Source organism: Ranitomeya imitator, chromosome 7, assembly GCF_032444005.1.
Source record: "Ranitomeya imitator isolate aRanImi1 chromosome 7, aRanImi1.pri, whole genome shotgun sequence".
NCBI classification, from domain to species: domain Eukaryota; kingdom Metazoa; phylum Chordata; class Amphibia; order Anura; family Dendrobatidae; genus Ranitomeya; species Ranitomeya imitator.
In genome coordinates this window covers 138,883,481-138,895,966 of record NC_091288.1, presented here as the reverse complement: position 1 = coordinate 138,895,966, position 12,486 = coordinate 138,883,481, and the positions used below count along the sequence as shown (strand labels likewise).

Genomic DNA, 12,486 nt, shown 5'->3' with positions numbered 1-12,486 from the left:
TGGTTTCTGTTTTTTTTTTCTTTGAGATTATATATATATATATATATATATATATATATATATATATATACATATATACATACATATATCTATATATCTCTATATATCTCTATATATATATCTATATCTATATATATATATATATATATATATATATATATATATATATATATATATATATATATATATATATATATATATATATATATATATATATATATATATATATATATATATATATATATATACATACACACACATACTAGATTGTGGCCCGATTCTAACGCATCGGGTATTCTAGAATATGCATGTCCCCGTAGTATATGGACAATGATGATTCCAGAATTCGCGGCAGACTGTGCCCGTCGCTGATTGGTCGAGGCAACCTTTATGACATCATCGTCGCCATGGCAACCATTGGGACATCATCGTCGCTGTGCCTGTCGCTGATTGGTCGAGGCAACCTTTATGACATCATCGTCGCCATGGCAACCATTATGACATCATCGTCGCTGTGCCCGTTGCTGATTGGTCGAGGCCTGGCGGCATCGACCAATCAGACGCAGGATGTCTATGTCCTTTATGACATCATCGTCGCTGTGCCCGTTGCTGATTGGTCGAGGCCTGGCGGCCTCGACCAATCAGAGACGCGGGATTTCTACGTCGATGCTGTGCCGCTCTCTGATTGGTCGAGGCCTGACGGCCTCGACCAATCAGAGAGCCGGGATTTCCAGGACAGACAGACAGACAGACGGAAAAACCCTTAGACAATTATATATATAGATATATATATATTTATTTAGTTGTGTAAAAAAAAAAATTCCTAAATAAATAAAAACAAAAAAAATAAAATATATATTATTCCCAAATAAAATATATATTATTCCCATAAATATATTTCTTTATCTAAATAAAAAAAAGCACACATATTTAGTATTGCCGCATCCGTAACGACCCGACCTATTAAACTGTCCCACTAGTTAACCCCTTCAGTGAACACTGTAAAAAAAAAAAAAAAACGAGGCAAAAAACAACGCTTTATTATCATTCCGAACAAAAAGTGGAATAGCACGCGATCAAAAAGACGGATATAAATAACCATGGTACCGCTGAAAACGTCATCTTGTCCGGCAAAAAACGAGCCGCCATACAGCATCATCAGCGAAAAAATAAAAGTTATAGTTCTCAGAATAAAGCAATACAAAAATAATTAGTTTTCTATAAAATAGTTTTTATGGTATGAAAGCGCCAAAACATTAAAAAATGATATAAATGAGGTATCGCTGTAATCGTACTGACCCGAAGAATAAAACTGCTTTATCCATTTTACCAAACGGGGAACGGTATAAACGCCCCCCCAAAAGAAATTCATGAATAGCTGGTTTTTGGTCATACTGCCTCACAAAAATCGGAATAAAAAGCGATCAAAAAAGGTCTCTGTGGACCAAAATATGGAAAAATTATAGCTCTCAAAATGTGGTAACGCAAAAAAATATTTTTTACAATAAAAAGCGTCTTTTAGTGTGTGATGGTTGCCAGTCATAAAAATCCGCTAAAAAAACCCTCTATAAAAGTAAATCAAACCCCCCTTCATCACCCCTTTAGTTAGGGAAAAATAAAAAAAAATATTTATTTCCATTTTCACTTTAGGGTTAGGGCTAGGGTTAGGATTACATTTACGGTTGGGATTAGGGGTGTGTCGGGATTAGGGGTGTGGTTAGGGTTATGGTTGGGATTAGGGTTAGGGGTGTGTTTGGGTTAGGGTTTCAGTTAGAATTGGGGGTTTCCACTGTTTAGGCACATCAGGGCTCTCCGAACGCGACATGGCGTCCGATCTCAATTCCAGCCAATTCTGCGTTGAAAATATAAAACAGTGCTCCTTCCCTTCCGAGCTCACCCGTGCGCTCAAACAGGGGTTTACCTCAACATATGGGGTATCAGCGTACTCAGGACAAATTGGACAACAACTTCTGGGGTCCAATTTCTCTGGTTACCCTTGGGAAAATAAAAAATTGGGCTAAAAAAAAACATTTTTGTAGGAAAAAAAGGATTTTTTTAGTTTCACGGCTCTGCGTTATTAACTGTAGTGAAACACTTGGGGGATCAAAGTTCTCACAACACATCTAGATAAGTTCCTTGGAGGGTCTAGTTTCCAATATGGGCTCACTTCTGGGGGTTTCTACTGTTTAAGTACATTAGGGGCTCTGCAAACGCAATGTGACGCCTGCAGACCATTCCATCCAAGTCTGCATTCCAAATGGCGCTCTTTCCCTTCCGAGCTCTGCCATGCGCCCAAACGGTGGTTACCCCCCACATATAGGGTATCAGCGTACTCAGGACAAATAGGACAACAACTTTTGGGGTCCAAATTCTCCTGTTACCCTTGGGAAAATACAAAACTGGAGGTTAAAAAATAATTTTTGTGGGGAAAAAATATATATTTTCACGGCTCTGCGTCAAACTGTAGTGAAACACTTGGGGGTTCAAAGCTCTCAAAACACATCTAGATAAGATCCTTAGGGGGTCTACTTTCCAAAATGGTGTCACTTGTGGGGGGTTTCAATGTTTAGGCACATTAGTGGCTCTCCAAACGCAACATGGCGTCCCATCTCAATTCCAGCCAATTTTGCACTGAAAAGTCAAACGGCGCTCCTTCCCTTCCGAGCTCTTCCATGCGCTCAAACAGTGGTTTACCCCCACATATGGGGTATCATGGTACTCAGGACAATTTGTTCAACAACTTTTGGGGTCCAGTTTCTCCTGTTACCGTTGGTAAAATAAAACAAATTGGAGCTGAAGTAAATTTTGTGTGAAAAAAATTAAATGTTCATTTTTTTTAAACATTCCAAAAATTCCTGTGAAGCACCGGAAGGGTTAATAAACTTCTTGAATGTGGTTTTGAGCACCTTGAGGGGTGCAGTTTTTAGAATGGTGTCACACTTGGTTATTTTCTATCATATAGACCCCTCAAAATGACTTCAAATGTGATGTGGTCCCTAAAAAAAAATAGTGTTGTAAAAATGAGAAATTGCTGGTCAACTTTTAAGCCTTATAACTCCCTAACAAAAAAAAAATTTGGTTCCAAAATTGTGCTGATGTAAAGTAGACATGTGGGAAATGTTACTTAAGTTTTTTGTGTGACATATCTCTGTGATTTAAGAGCATTAAAATTCAAAGTTGGAAAATTGCTAAATTTTCACCAAATTTCCGTTTTTTACACAAATAAACACAAGAAATATCAAAGAAATTTTACCACTGTCATGAAGTACAATATGTCTCGAGAAAACAATGTCAGAATCACCAGGATCTGTTGAAGCGTTCCAGAGTTATAACCTCATAAAGGGACAGTGGTCAGAATTGTAAAAATTGGCCCGGTCATTAACGTGCAAACCACCCTCGGGGCTTAAGGGGTTAATTTCTGCCCCCACAATGAGTTTCTGTCACTGTATTTTTGCAGCTCAGTAAAGTAGATGAGATTTATAAAAACATCACGCCCACCATTTTTTTTTTTAAGTAACGTAAATTGACCTGAGGAGAGCTTTTGAAATCCACATGCTAATTTGTATTATGAGCAGGCAGAGTTTTACCATATTTTTCGTACTATAAGACGCACTCTTTTCCTCCAAAAATGGGGGGTGTGTCTTATAGTTCAGATGTACCTGTTCTCCACTCCCATAGGTGTGGAATGCAGTGAATATTCATTCACTTTTGTAGCAGGGACACGTGAACGCCCGGAAGCTGCAGGAAGCCGGCAGCTGACAATGTGCTCGCTGCTAAAGAGCAATGAATACTCACTGCTCTCCACGCACATAGTCTCGGCGTAGGGAGAAGAGAGTATTCCGGCTTGTAAGCAGTGCATGACGTCCCTGCCACGCACTGCTTACAAGCATAAAGCAGCTGCTGGCACTGGAATAAGACATTGCAACTGAGCGCAGGAAGGCCAAGTGTAATTTTTTTCTTCATTTTTTTTTTATAAGGCCCTGCATAGCAGGATGAGGATGGGGCCAAGCATACCGGGGATGAGGGGGACTGCGGCCTACCAGGATATGGATAAGGGGGCAATGCATACATTAGATGTGGAAATTCCACTAGTAGACAATGCATATGCATTTTTTATGCGTTCTGCTGCAGGAATGCACTAAAACACATGTAATCTACAAAGAACTTTCACTAAAGCCAAATACCTATATGTATCAAAGACACCAGATTTATTTAAAACACGACAAAGCAAAAAAAACAAAAACCAGTGTCAAAAGCCTGATAAACTTAAGTAACCTAATAAATGCAGATGTGCTGCAACATCAAAACTCATTGTGGGAACATAACCTCAAGGGTTAAAATTTTGGGGGAGATTTTGTCAGCTTGTTAGTACAGCTTTCCTCACAGTCAGCATGGCATTTTTGTTCCCAAAATGGCAGTTGATGTGACCAGACCTGTCCCTCAGCCGCCAACTAAAAAAATTCTTCCCAATGAGTCAGTATTAATGGTACAGTACATACTTAAATGGGGGTCATGATTACTTGCGGGTGCCACGGGGGTCAGTACTTGGCTCTATTCTCTTTAGTCTATTGATAATCTGGTGGAATTGTTGCCACATCGGTTTACTGGAATCTTAATAATGCAGTCCGTGGTAATGGAGCTTAGCCAGAGATAGATTTGGTATTAATTCTGGGAAAATAACTTCTGACCAACACCTCATTACCCTTATTATATACCTACTCAAATAATAATGTTGAAATGAGGATTGACTTTTTGAGCCAAAACTAGAAGTGGATACAAAAGGCAGTAACAGTCCAATGGCGCATGGACTTGTTGAAGGTGAAGGTGTTATAGCATACAAATGTTGCCAGCCACAATGTGTTTGATCATGTAATCACCCCCTGGTGTGCTGGCCCCAGCTGCCAAATTATCCCCAAACAGTGCCCAGAATCCATCTCTTCTGACCCAGCATTCTGGATTATAAATTTAGAAACATCCATGGGGGTGCACGCAAGCATCCCGAAGCATTTGTGAGGTAACCCACTCTCTGCTCTCCCTTCTATCCATGTGCTTTATTCCTACCCTCCTATGTTCCCTTGCAATCCACATTCACAGCCCAATACCCCCTCCATCACGACTCATATACATCAGCTCCTCACTCCTTCCCTCTCCCATGTACAGCTCCCATGCACTTCTCACCTTCCTGAAAAACCTCAGCCCATCTTGCCCAAACACACTGCACAAAAAAACTTTATACAATTCCAAGAACTACTTGCTCTTTATCTTCCTACTCCTACTGACTTCAGGGGACATCTCCCCCAACCCTGGTCCAAAATCCCCAACCCCGGTCCAAAACCCCAAACCCCGGTCCAAAACCCCCAACCCCTACCCTACCGCACATCGAAACCTTAATAATCTCACTAATATTATTTGCACTCCATCTCCTTTTAATTGTGCCCGTTGGAATCCACGGTCTGTATGTAACAAGCTTCCTTTCCTACACAATTACTTTCTGAAAAACTCTCTTAATCTGTTGGTCCTCACGGAAACCTGGATTCAGGATTCCGACACTGTCTCTCCTGCTGCCATTTCCCATGATGGCTTACAATTCTCACATTCCCAGAGACCCACAAACAGACACAGTGATGGAGTCGGCATACTCTTGTCCCCACAATGCACGTTAAAGGTCATCCCCCCAGCTCCATCACTCTCATTCTCTTCTTTTGAGGTCCACACCATCAGGCTCTTTCGTCCCCTCTCTCTCAGAGTAGCGGTCATAAACCGGCCCCCAGGCTCACCCACCCACTTCCTGGATTATTTATCTGCCTGGCTGCCACACTTCATGTCCTCAGAACTCCCAACCCTTATCCTGGGAGACTTCAAGATCCCCATAAACAGCCCCACTTCTACATCTGCATCCCAGCTTCTATCACTAACCACTTCCCTAGGCCTCTCACAGCTCTCAACCTCTGAAACACACAAAGACAGTAACACCCTTGACCTGGTCTTCATCTGGCTCTGTTCAATCTCCTACCTAGATAACTCACCGCTTCCCCTCTCTGACCACAACATCCTCTCCTTCACACTCACAACTCCTCGCCCACCCCAGCAAACTCCTACCTACCATACATTCAGAAATCTACATGCTATCAACAATCACACACTTTCAGACTCTCTACACTCATCATTATCTCCATACTCCTCTTTTTCCTGTCCTGATCTGGCTGTACATCACTACAATGACACTCTTAGAAGCACCCTGGACCAAGTAGCTCCCCTCACACCCAGAACCTCCAAGCACAGAGGAAAACAGCCCTTGCTCACATCGCAAACCCGATTTCTCCAGCGATGCTCTAGGAGTGCTGAACGCTTATGGAGGAAAACTCGCACACCAGAAGACTTCATACACTTCAAATTTATGTTAAAAACCTATAACTCTGCCCTTCACCTCGCCAAACAGACCTACTTCACCACTCTGATCTCCTCACTATCCAACAACCCCAAGAAACTTTTAGACACCTTTCACTCCCTCCTCAGGCCAAAAGCACAAGCCCCTATCAGACATTTGTACTGATGACCTGGCCTCCCACTTTATAGAGAAAATAGATAACATCCGTCAGGAAATCCGTTCCCAGACACCAAGCGCAGCAACTCCCATCCCTGCCCTCATTTCCCCTGGCTCACTCTCCACATTCGATCCCATCACAGAAGAAGAAGTCTCCAGGCTCCTCTCTTCTTCTCGTCTAACTACATGCACTACCGACCCCATTCTCTCACATCTCCTCCAGTCTCTCTCTCCAGTCGTCACAACTCACCTAACTACAATCTTTAATCTCTCCCTCTCCTCTGGCATTTTCCCCTCCTCTTTCATACACTATCATTACTCCATTACTTAAGAAACCCTCCCTCGACCCATCCTGCACAAACAACAACAGACCAGTCTCCAATCTCCCCTTCATCTCTAAACTCTTGGAGCGCCTGATCTACCCCCGCCTTACCGTTACCTCTCTACTCATTCCCTCCTAGACCCTTCACAGTCTGGTTTCCGCCCCCTACATTCGACAGAAACGGCACTCATCAAGGTGACCAATGACCTTCTGACAGCAAAACGTAACGGTGACCACTGTCTGCTCATTCTTCTCGACCTTTCTGCAGCTTTCGACACTGTTAACCACCATCTCCTATTCTCTAGGCTCCAGTCACTAGGCATTAAGGACACTGCTCTCTCCTGGTTCTCCTATCTTTCTGACCGCTCCTTCAGTGTTCTGTTCTTTGGCTCCACTTCATCTCCTCTTCCTCTCACTGTCGGGGTACCTCAGGGCTCAGTCTTTGGCCCCCTTCTCTTCTCCCTCTACACGGCCCCAATTGGACAGACCATCAGCAGATTTGGCTTTCAGTACCATCTTTATGCTGATTACACAACTATACACATCATCCCCTGACCCTACTCCCGCTGTACTACAGAACGCCAGTGACTGTCTGTCCGCAGTCTTCAACATCATGTGCGCTATCTATCTGAAACTCAACCTCTCCAAAACTGAACTTCTTCTGCTCCCGCCATCTACTAACCTCCCTAAATCTGACAATTCCCTCTCCATAGCTGGCACCATAATAACCCCACCCCCAGCAGAAGCGCGCTGTCTGGATGTTACGTTTGACACCAGTCTCTCCTTCACCTCCCATATACAATCTCTTGCCTGCTCGTGCCGCTTACACCTAAAGAACATCTCTAGAATCCATCCTTTTCTCACCATGGAAACAACAAAAACCCTCACTGTCACCTTCATCCACTCCCGCCTGGACTACTGTAACGCTCTATTAATTGGCCTCCCCCTCACTCGACTTTCCCCTCTCTCCAGTCCATCCTTAATGCAGCAGCCAGGGTTGTCCATCTAGCTAATCGTTACTCGAAGGGATCCGCTCTTTGTCAGTCGTTACACTGGCTGCCTATTCATTACATGATACAATTCAAAGTACTTGTTCTCACCCACAAAGCTCTCCACAGTGCAGCACCCCCATACATCTCCTCCCTCATTTCTGTCTATCGGCTCCCTCAAAACACATTTGTTCAGAGCGGCCTATCACGTTCCCTAATCAAAGTAATTTCATGTGTGTGTGTGTAGCCCATTCACTATCCCCATCTATCCCCCACCCCCCTGAAGATGGCTGGACCATCATTGTAAATAAATCATTGTAAATACACACCTGTGCTTTGTATCTCCCCCACCTCATTGTAAATTGTAAGCTCTCACGAGCAGGGTCGTCTTATTTTGCTTTAATTATTGTATTGCTAACGTTATTACTTATGACTGTTGTGTTTGAAACTGTTAAGCTGTAGAGCGCTGCGGAATATGTTGGCACTATATAAAGATTATTATTATTTATTATTATGGAGCACAGTCATGGCTCTGTGCACACACTGCCTAAACCATAATGATGGCATATGCCCCTGGGCTGGTATCAGTGTACTTTTTGTACGTGGCATTCTATATAGGAAAACAAAATACAGCTAGAAAACTAAAGGCAAAGCATACTGCCCTGACTGGGGGTAAGGGTATGTGCACACGGTCAGTAATTGCTGCAGATTTGACGCTGCGTATTTATGCGGAGTCAAACCTGCAGTGTCCAGATGTTACAGCATGGTGGATTGGAGGTCTAGAAATCCCATGCCCACTCTGTGTCCAGAGACGCCCGCAGCTCACCTGCGGAGTTGGACATGCGCTTCTCTCCAGACCACAGCATGTGCATTTCTCTTGTGGAGACACCAGGCTCCGTAAGAGAAATATCACCCATATAGTATTGGACGCAGTGAATCCGCACCATTCAGTGATCACAGAGGATTCACCGGCGTTCAATAGACGGCAGCGCGTAGGCGCCACAATGGATCATGTGCACCTGGCCTAAGGGAAACACTGCCCCCAGGGGAATGGAGCCCCATCTTTACCACACAGACCAGATAAAGGCTGCAGTGTATGACGTATATGCAGTTTTCATGCAGTGTCCAGAGTAAACGGAACATAATACATAGTCAATGGCTTACCCTATCTTTCTTTAGGGTAGAGAGCTCATCAATAACTACCTTCTGTTCTTTGAACTGTTGAAAAAAAGATATTCAAATTAATAATCATATATATCGTTTAAAGGGAACCTGTCACCCCGTTTTTTGAGATTGAGCTATAAATACTGTTAAATAGGGCCTGCGCTGTGTGTTCCTATAGTGTATGTAGTGTACCCCGATTCCCCATGTATGCTGAGAAATACATTACCAAAGTCGCCGTTTTCGCCTGTCAATCAGGCTGGTCTGGTCAGGTGGGCGTGTTCACAGCGCTCTTTTCTTCCCCAGCTTTCCGTTGGTGGCGTAGTGGTGTGCGCATGTCCAGAGTTCCGACTTCCCTGCGCCCACGTGAAGACACAGCGCGCGATCTGCGCTGTAATCCCTTGCATCGGTGGGGGCGGCCATCTTCCTGTGGCCGCGCGTGCGCAGATGGAGTACTCTGCTGCACGGGGCTTCAGGAAAATGGCCGCGGGCAGCCGCGCGTGCGCATTAGAGATCGCGGCGGCCATTTTCCCAAAGCCGAGTTTGCATCTCGGCTTTGGGAAAATGGCGGCCGCGATCTCTAATGCGCACGCGCGGCTGCCCGCGGCCATTTTCCTGAAGCCCCGTGCAGCAGAGCACTCCATCTGCGCACGCGCGGCCCCAGGAAGATGGCCGCCCCCACCGATGCAAGGGATTACAGCGCAGATCGCGCGCTGTTTCTTCACGTGGGCGCAGGGAAGTCGGAAATTGGACATGCGCACACCACTACGCCACCAACGGAAAGCTGGGGAAGAAAAGAGCGCTGTGAACACGCCCACCTGACCAGACCAGCCTGATTGACAGGCGAAAACGGCGACTTTGGTAATGTATTTCTCAGCATACATGGGGAATCGGGGTACACTACATACACTATAGTAACGCACAGCGCAGGCCCTATTTAACAGTATTTATAGCTCAATCTCAAAAAACGGGGGTGACAGGTTCCCTTTAAATAAAATTGATTTAGGTTATATTTGGAATTTCTTTTGTTCGTTTTATTTTTCCTACTAACAAACCTATGACAAATAAATCACATATTTCACCCATCCTTGCATTAATTTAATTTTAAATAAGTGTTATCCATTTAGAATACAAACGATCTGACTCTTTTTGGTGATCAGAGCCAAGTGAGGCTAGCCTCACACTAGCGTTTATCCGGGCTACGGAGGGATGCCATAGCTGAACAAAGAGGCGTGGCAGTGGGCGGGGTTTCACAGAGGAAGTCCGCATCCCTCCGCAGCCCAGATAAACGATAGTGTGAAACTGAGTCAGATCATCAAAATGAGCCGGACTGCCCATCATGATCATAGAGCGGATTCTGCAATTCTTGGGTCTCAGTGCAGCAGACCCCTCCTCCCCCTCCTTACTAGCCCAATCTCACCGAAACATAGCTCATCAGTGTAGGATTCCCCCAGTGCCCTCCACCCACCCACAGTGCCCTCCGGGTCTGTAGAGCCACAGTGTGGTTTTACACCAAGGCTGCGTTCTCACGAGTATTGATGAGCTGTTGATGTTGCAGACTTTCTGCACCTATTATATGAATTAGGTTTCTTGCATTGTTATTGCTGCGGTTTGTCTCATCATGGTACGTTTTACAAAAACCTGCTTATTTTTAATACTTCCTGATATTTGGCTATGACAATCCTTTACTGATATAGTCATTTGCAGATTACATAGGTTTTCACCAGCAGATTTTTGACATATGATGTGGGTCTATAGAGAAAATTCACAAAAAAATCCTTGTGTACACGGAAGAGGAATAAACACATTTCAGTTCATACTCGCGTTGTAGGTTAATTTACACTTCGCAAAATTTAAAAAAATTAAAAAAATTTAATAAAAAAAAAAATGCACACTGGCCGTGAGTGTTCTATAAATCCCATCCACTTCGCCAAAGCTGTGCTGCTGTCTTTAGCACAATAAAGATATGCAGCGGCAAAAACTTATCGTGGGAACTTAATCTTAGGGTATCGTCACACAGTGGCACTTTGGTCGCTAGAACGGCACGATCCGTGACGTTCCAGCGATATAATTACGATCTCGCTGTGTCTGACACGCTACTGCGATCAGGGACCCCGCTGAGAATCGTACTTCGTAGCAGATCGTTTGAAACTTTATTTCATCGCTGGATCTCCCGCTGACATCGCTGAATCGGCGTGTGTGACGCCGATTCAGCGATGTCTTCACTGGTAACCAGGGTAAATATTGGGTTACTAAGCGCAGGGCCGCGCTTAGTAACCCGATATTTACCCTGGTTACCAGTGTAAATGTAAAAAAAAAAACAAACACTACATACTTACCTTCCCGGTGTCTGGTCATGTCCCTCGCCTTCAGCTTCCCGCACTGACTGGTGAGCGCCGGCCGGCCGTAAAGTACAGCACAGCGGTGACGTCACCGCTGTGCTTTCCGGCTGTCCGGCGCTCACTGTCAGTGCAGAGAAGCAGAGCGCCGGGGGACAGACACGGAATGGAAGTATGTAGTGTTTGGTTTTTTTTACGTTTACGCTGGTAACCAGGGTAAACATCGGGCTACTAAGCGCGGCCCTGCGCTTAGTAACCCGATGTTTACCCTGGTTACCAGGGGACTTCGGGATCGTTGGTCGCTGGAGAGCTGTCTGTATGACAGCTCTCCAGGTACCAAACAGCGACGCTGCAGCGATCGACATAGTTGTCGTATCGCTGCAGCGTCGTTTTAGTGTGACGGTACCCTTAGAGTCCAATAAATCCAGTAGTTTGATTAAATCCCATCCTGCCTGATAATATAGGTGAATCTAATGAAAATTTAGAGTCCCTGTGGGTGGAGATAAGGGGAGGGGAAAAAAGTAATAAATTACTGATAGAGGTTTGTTATAAATCTCCAAAAATAATGGAAGCAACAGAGAATATCCTCGTAAAGCAAATAGATGAAGCTGCGACTCAAGGAGAAGTCATTATTATGGGGGACTTCAACTACCCTGAAATAGATTGGGGAACAGAAACCTGCAGTTCCAGCAAAGGTAATCGGTTTTTGACAACTATGAGAGACAATTACCTTTCACAACTAGTTCAGGACCCAACAAGAAGGGGGGCACTGCTAGACCTAATATTAACCAACAGGCCAGACTGCATAGCAAATATAAGGGTTGGGGGTCACTTGGGGAATAGTGATCACAAAATAATAAGTTTTCATGTATCCTTTAAAAAGATGTGTAGTACAGGGGTTACAAGGACACTAAACTTCAGGAGGGCAAATTTCCAACGGATGAGAGATGATCTTGGTGCAATTAACTGGGACGATATCCTGAGACACAAAAATACACAAAGAAAATGGGAGACGTTTATTAGCATCCTGGATAGGACCTGTGCACAATATATACCGTATGGGAATAAACATACTAGAAATAGGAGGAAACCAATATTGCTAAATAGAGCTGTAAGGGGCGCAATAAGGGA

General features: G+C 44.2%; 1 protein-coding gene across 3 annotated transcripts in view; it reads right to left on the bottom strand.

The window, feature by feature from the left end:
* The window catches only part of ASNSD1 (asparagine synthetase domain containing 1), a 44,899-nt gene that overhangs the window by 19,664 nt on the left and 12,749 nt on the right, over window positions 1-12,486 (bottom strand). For 2 of the 3 annotated variants that reach the window (XM_069733846.1, XM_069733847.1), the window contains exon 2: window positions 9,020-9,073. The exons of the other annotated variant lie outside the window; for it this stretch is intronic. The gene's annotated coding sequence lies outside the window, so the exon portion shown is untranslated. The remainder of the gene's footprint in view (window positions 1-9,019; window positions 9,074-12,486) is intronic. 3 annotated transcript variants of the gene reach the window in all.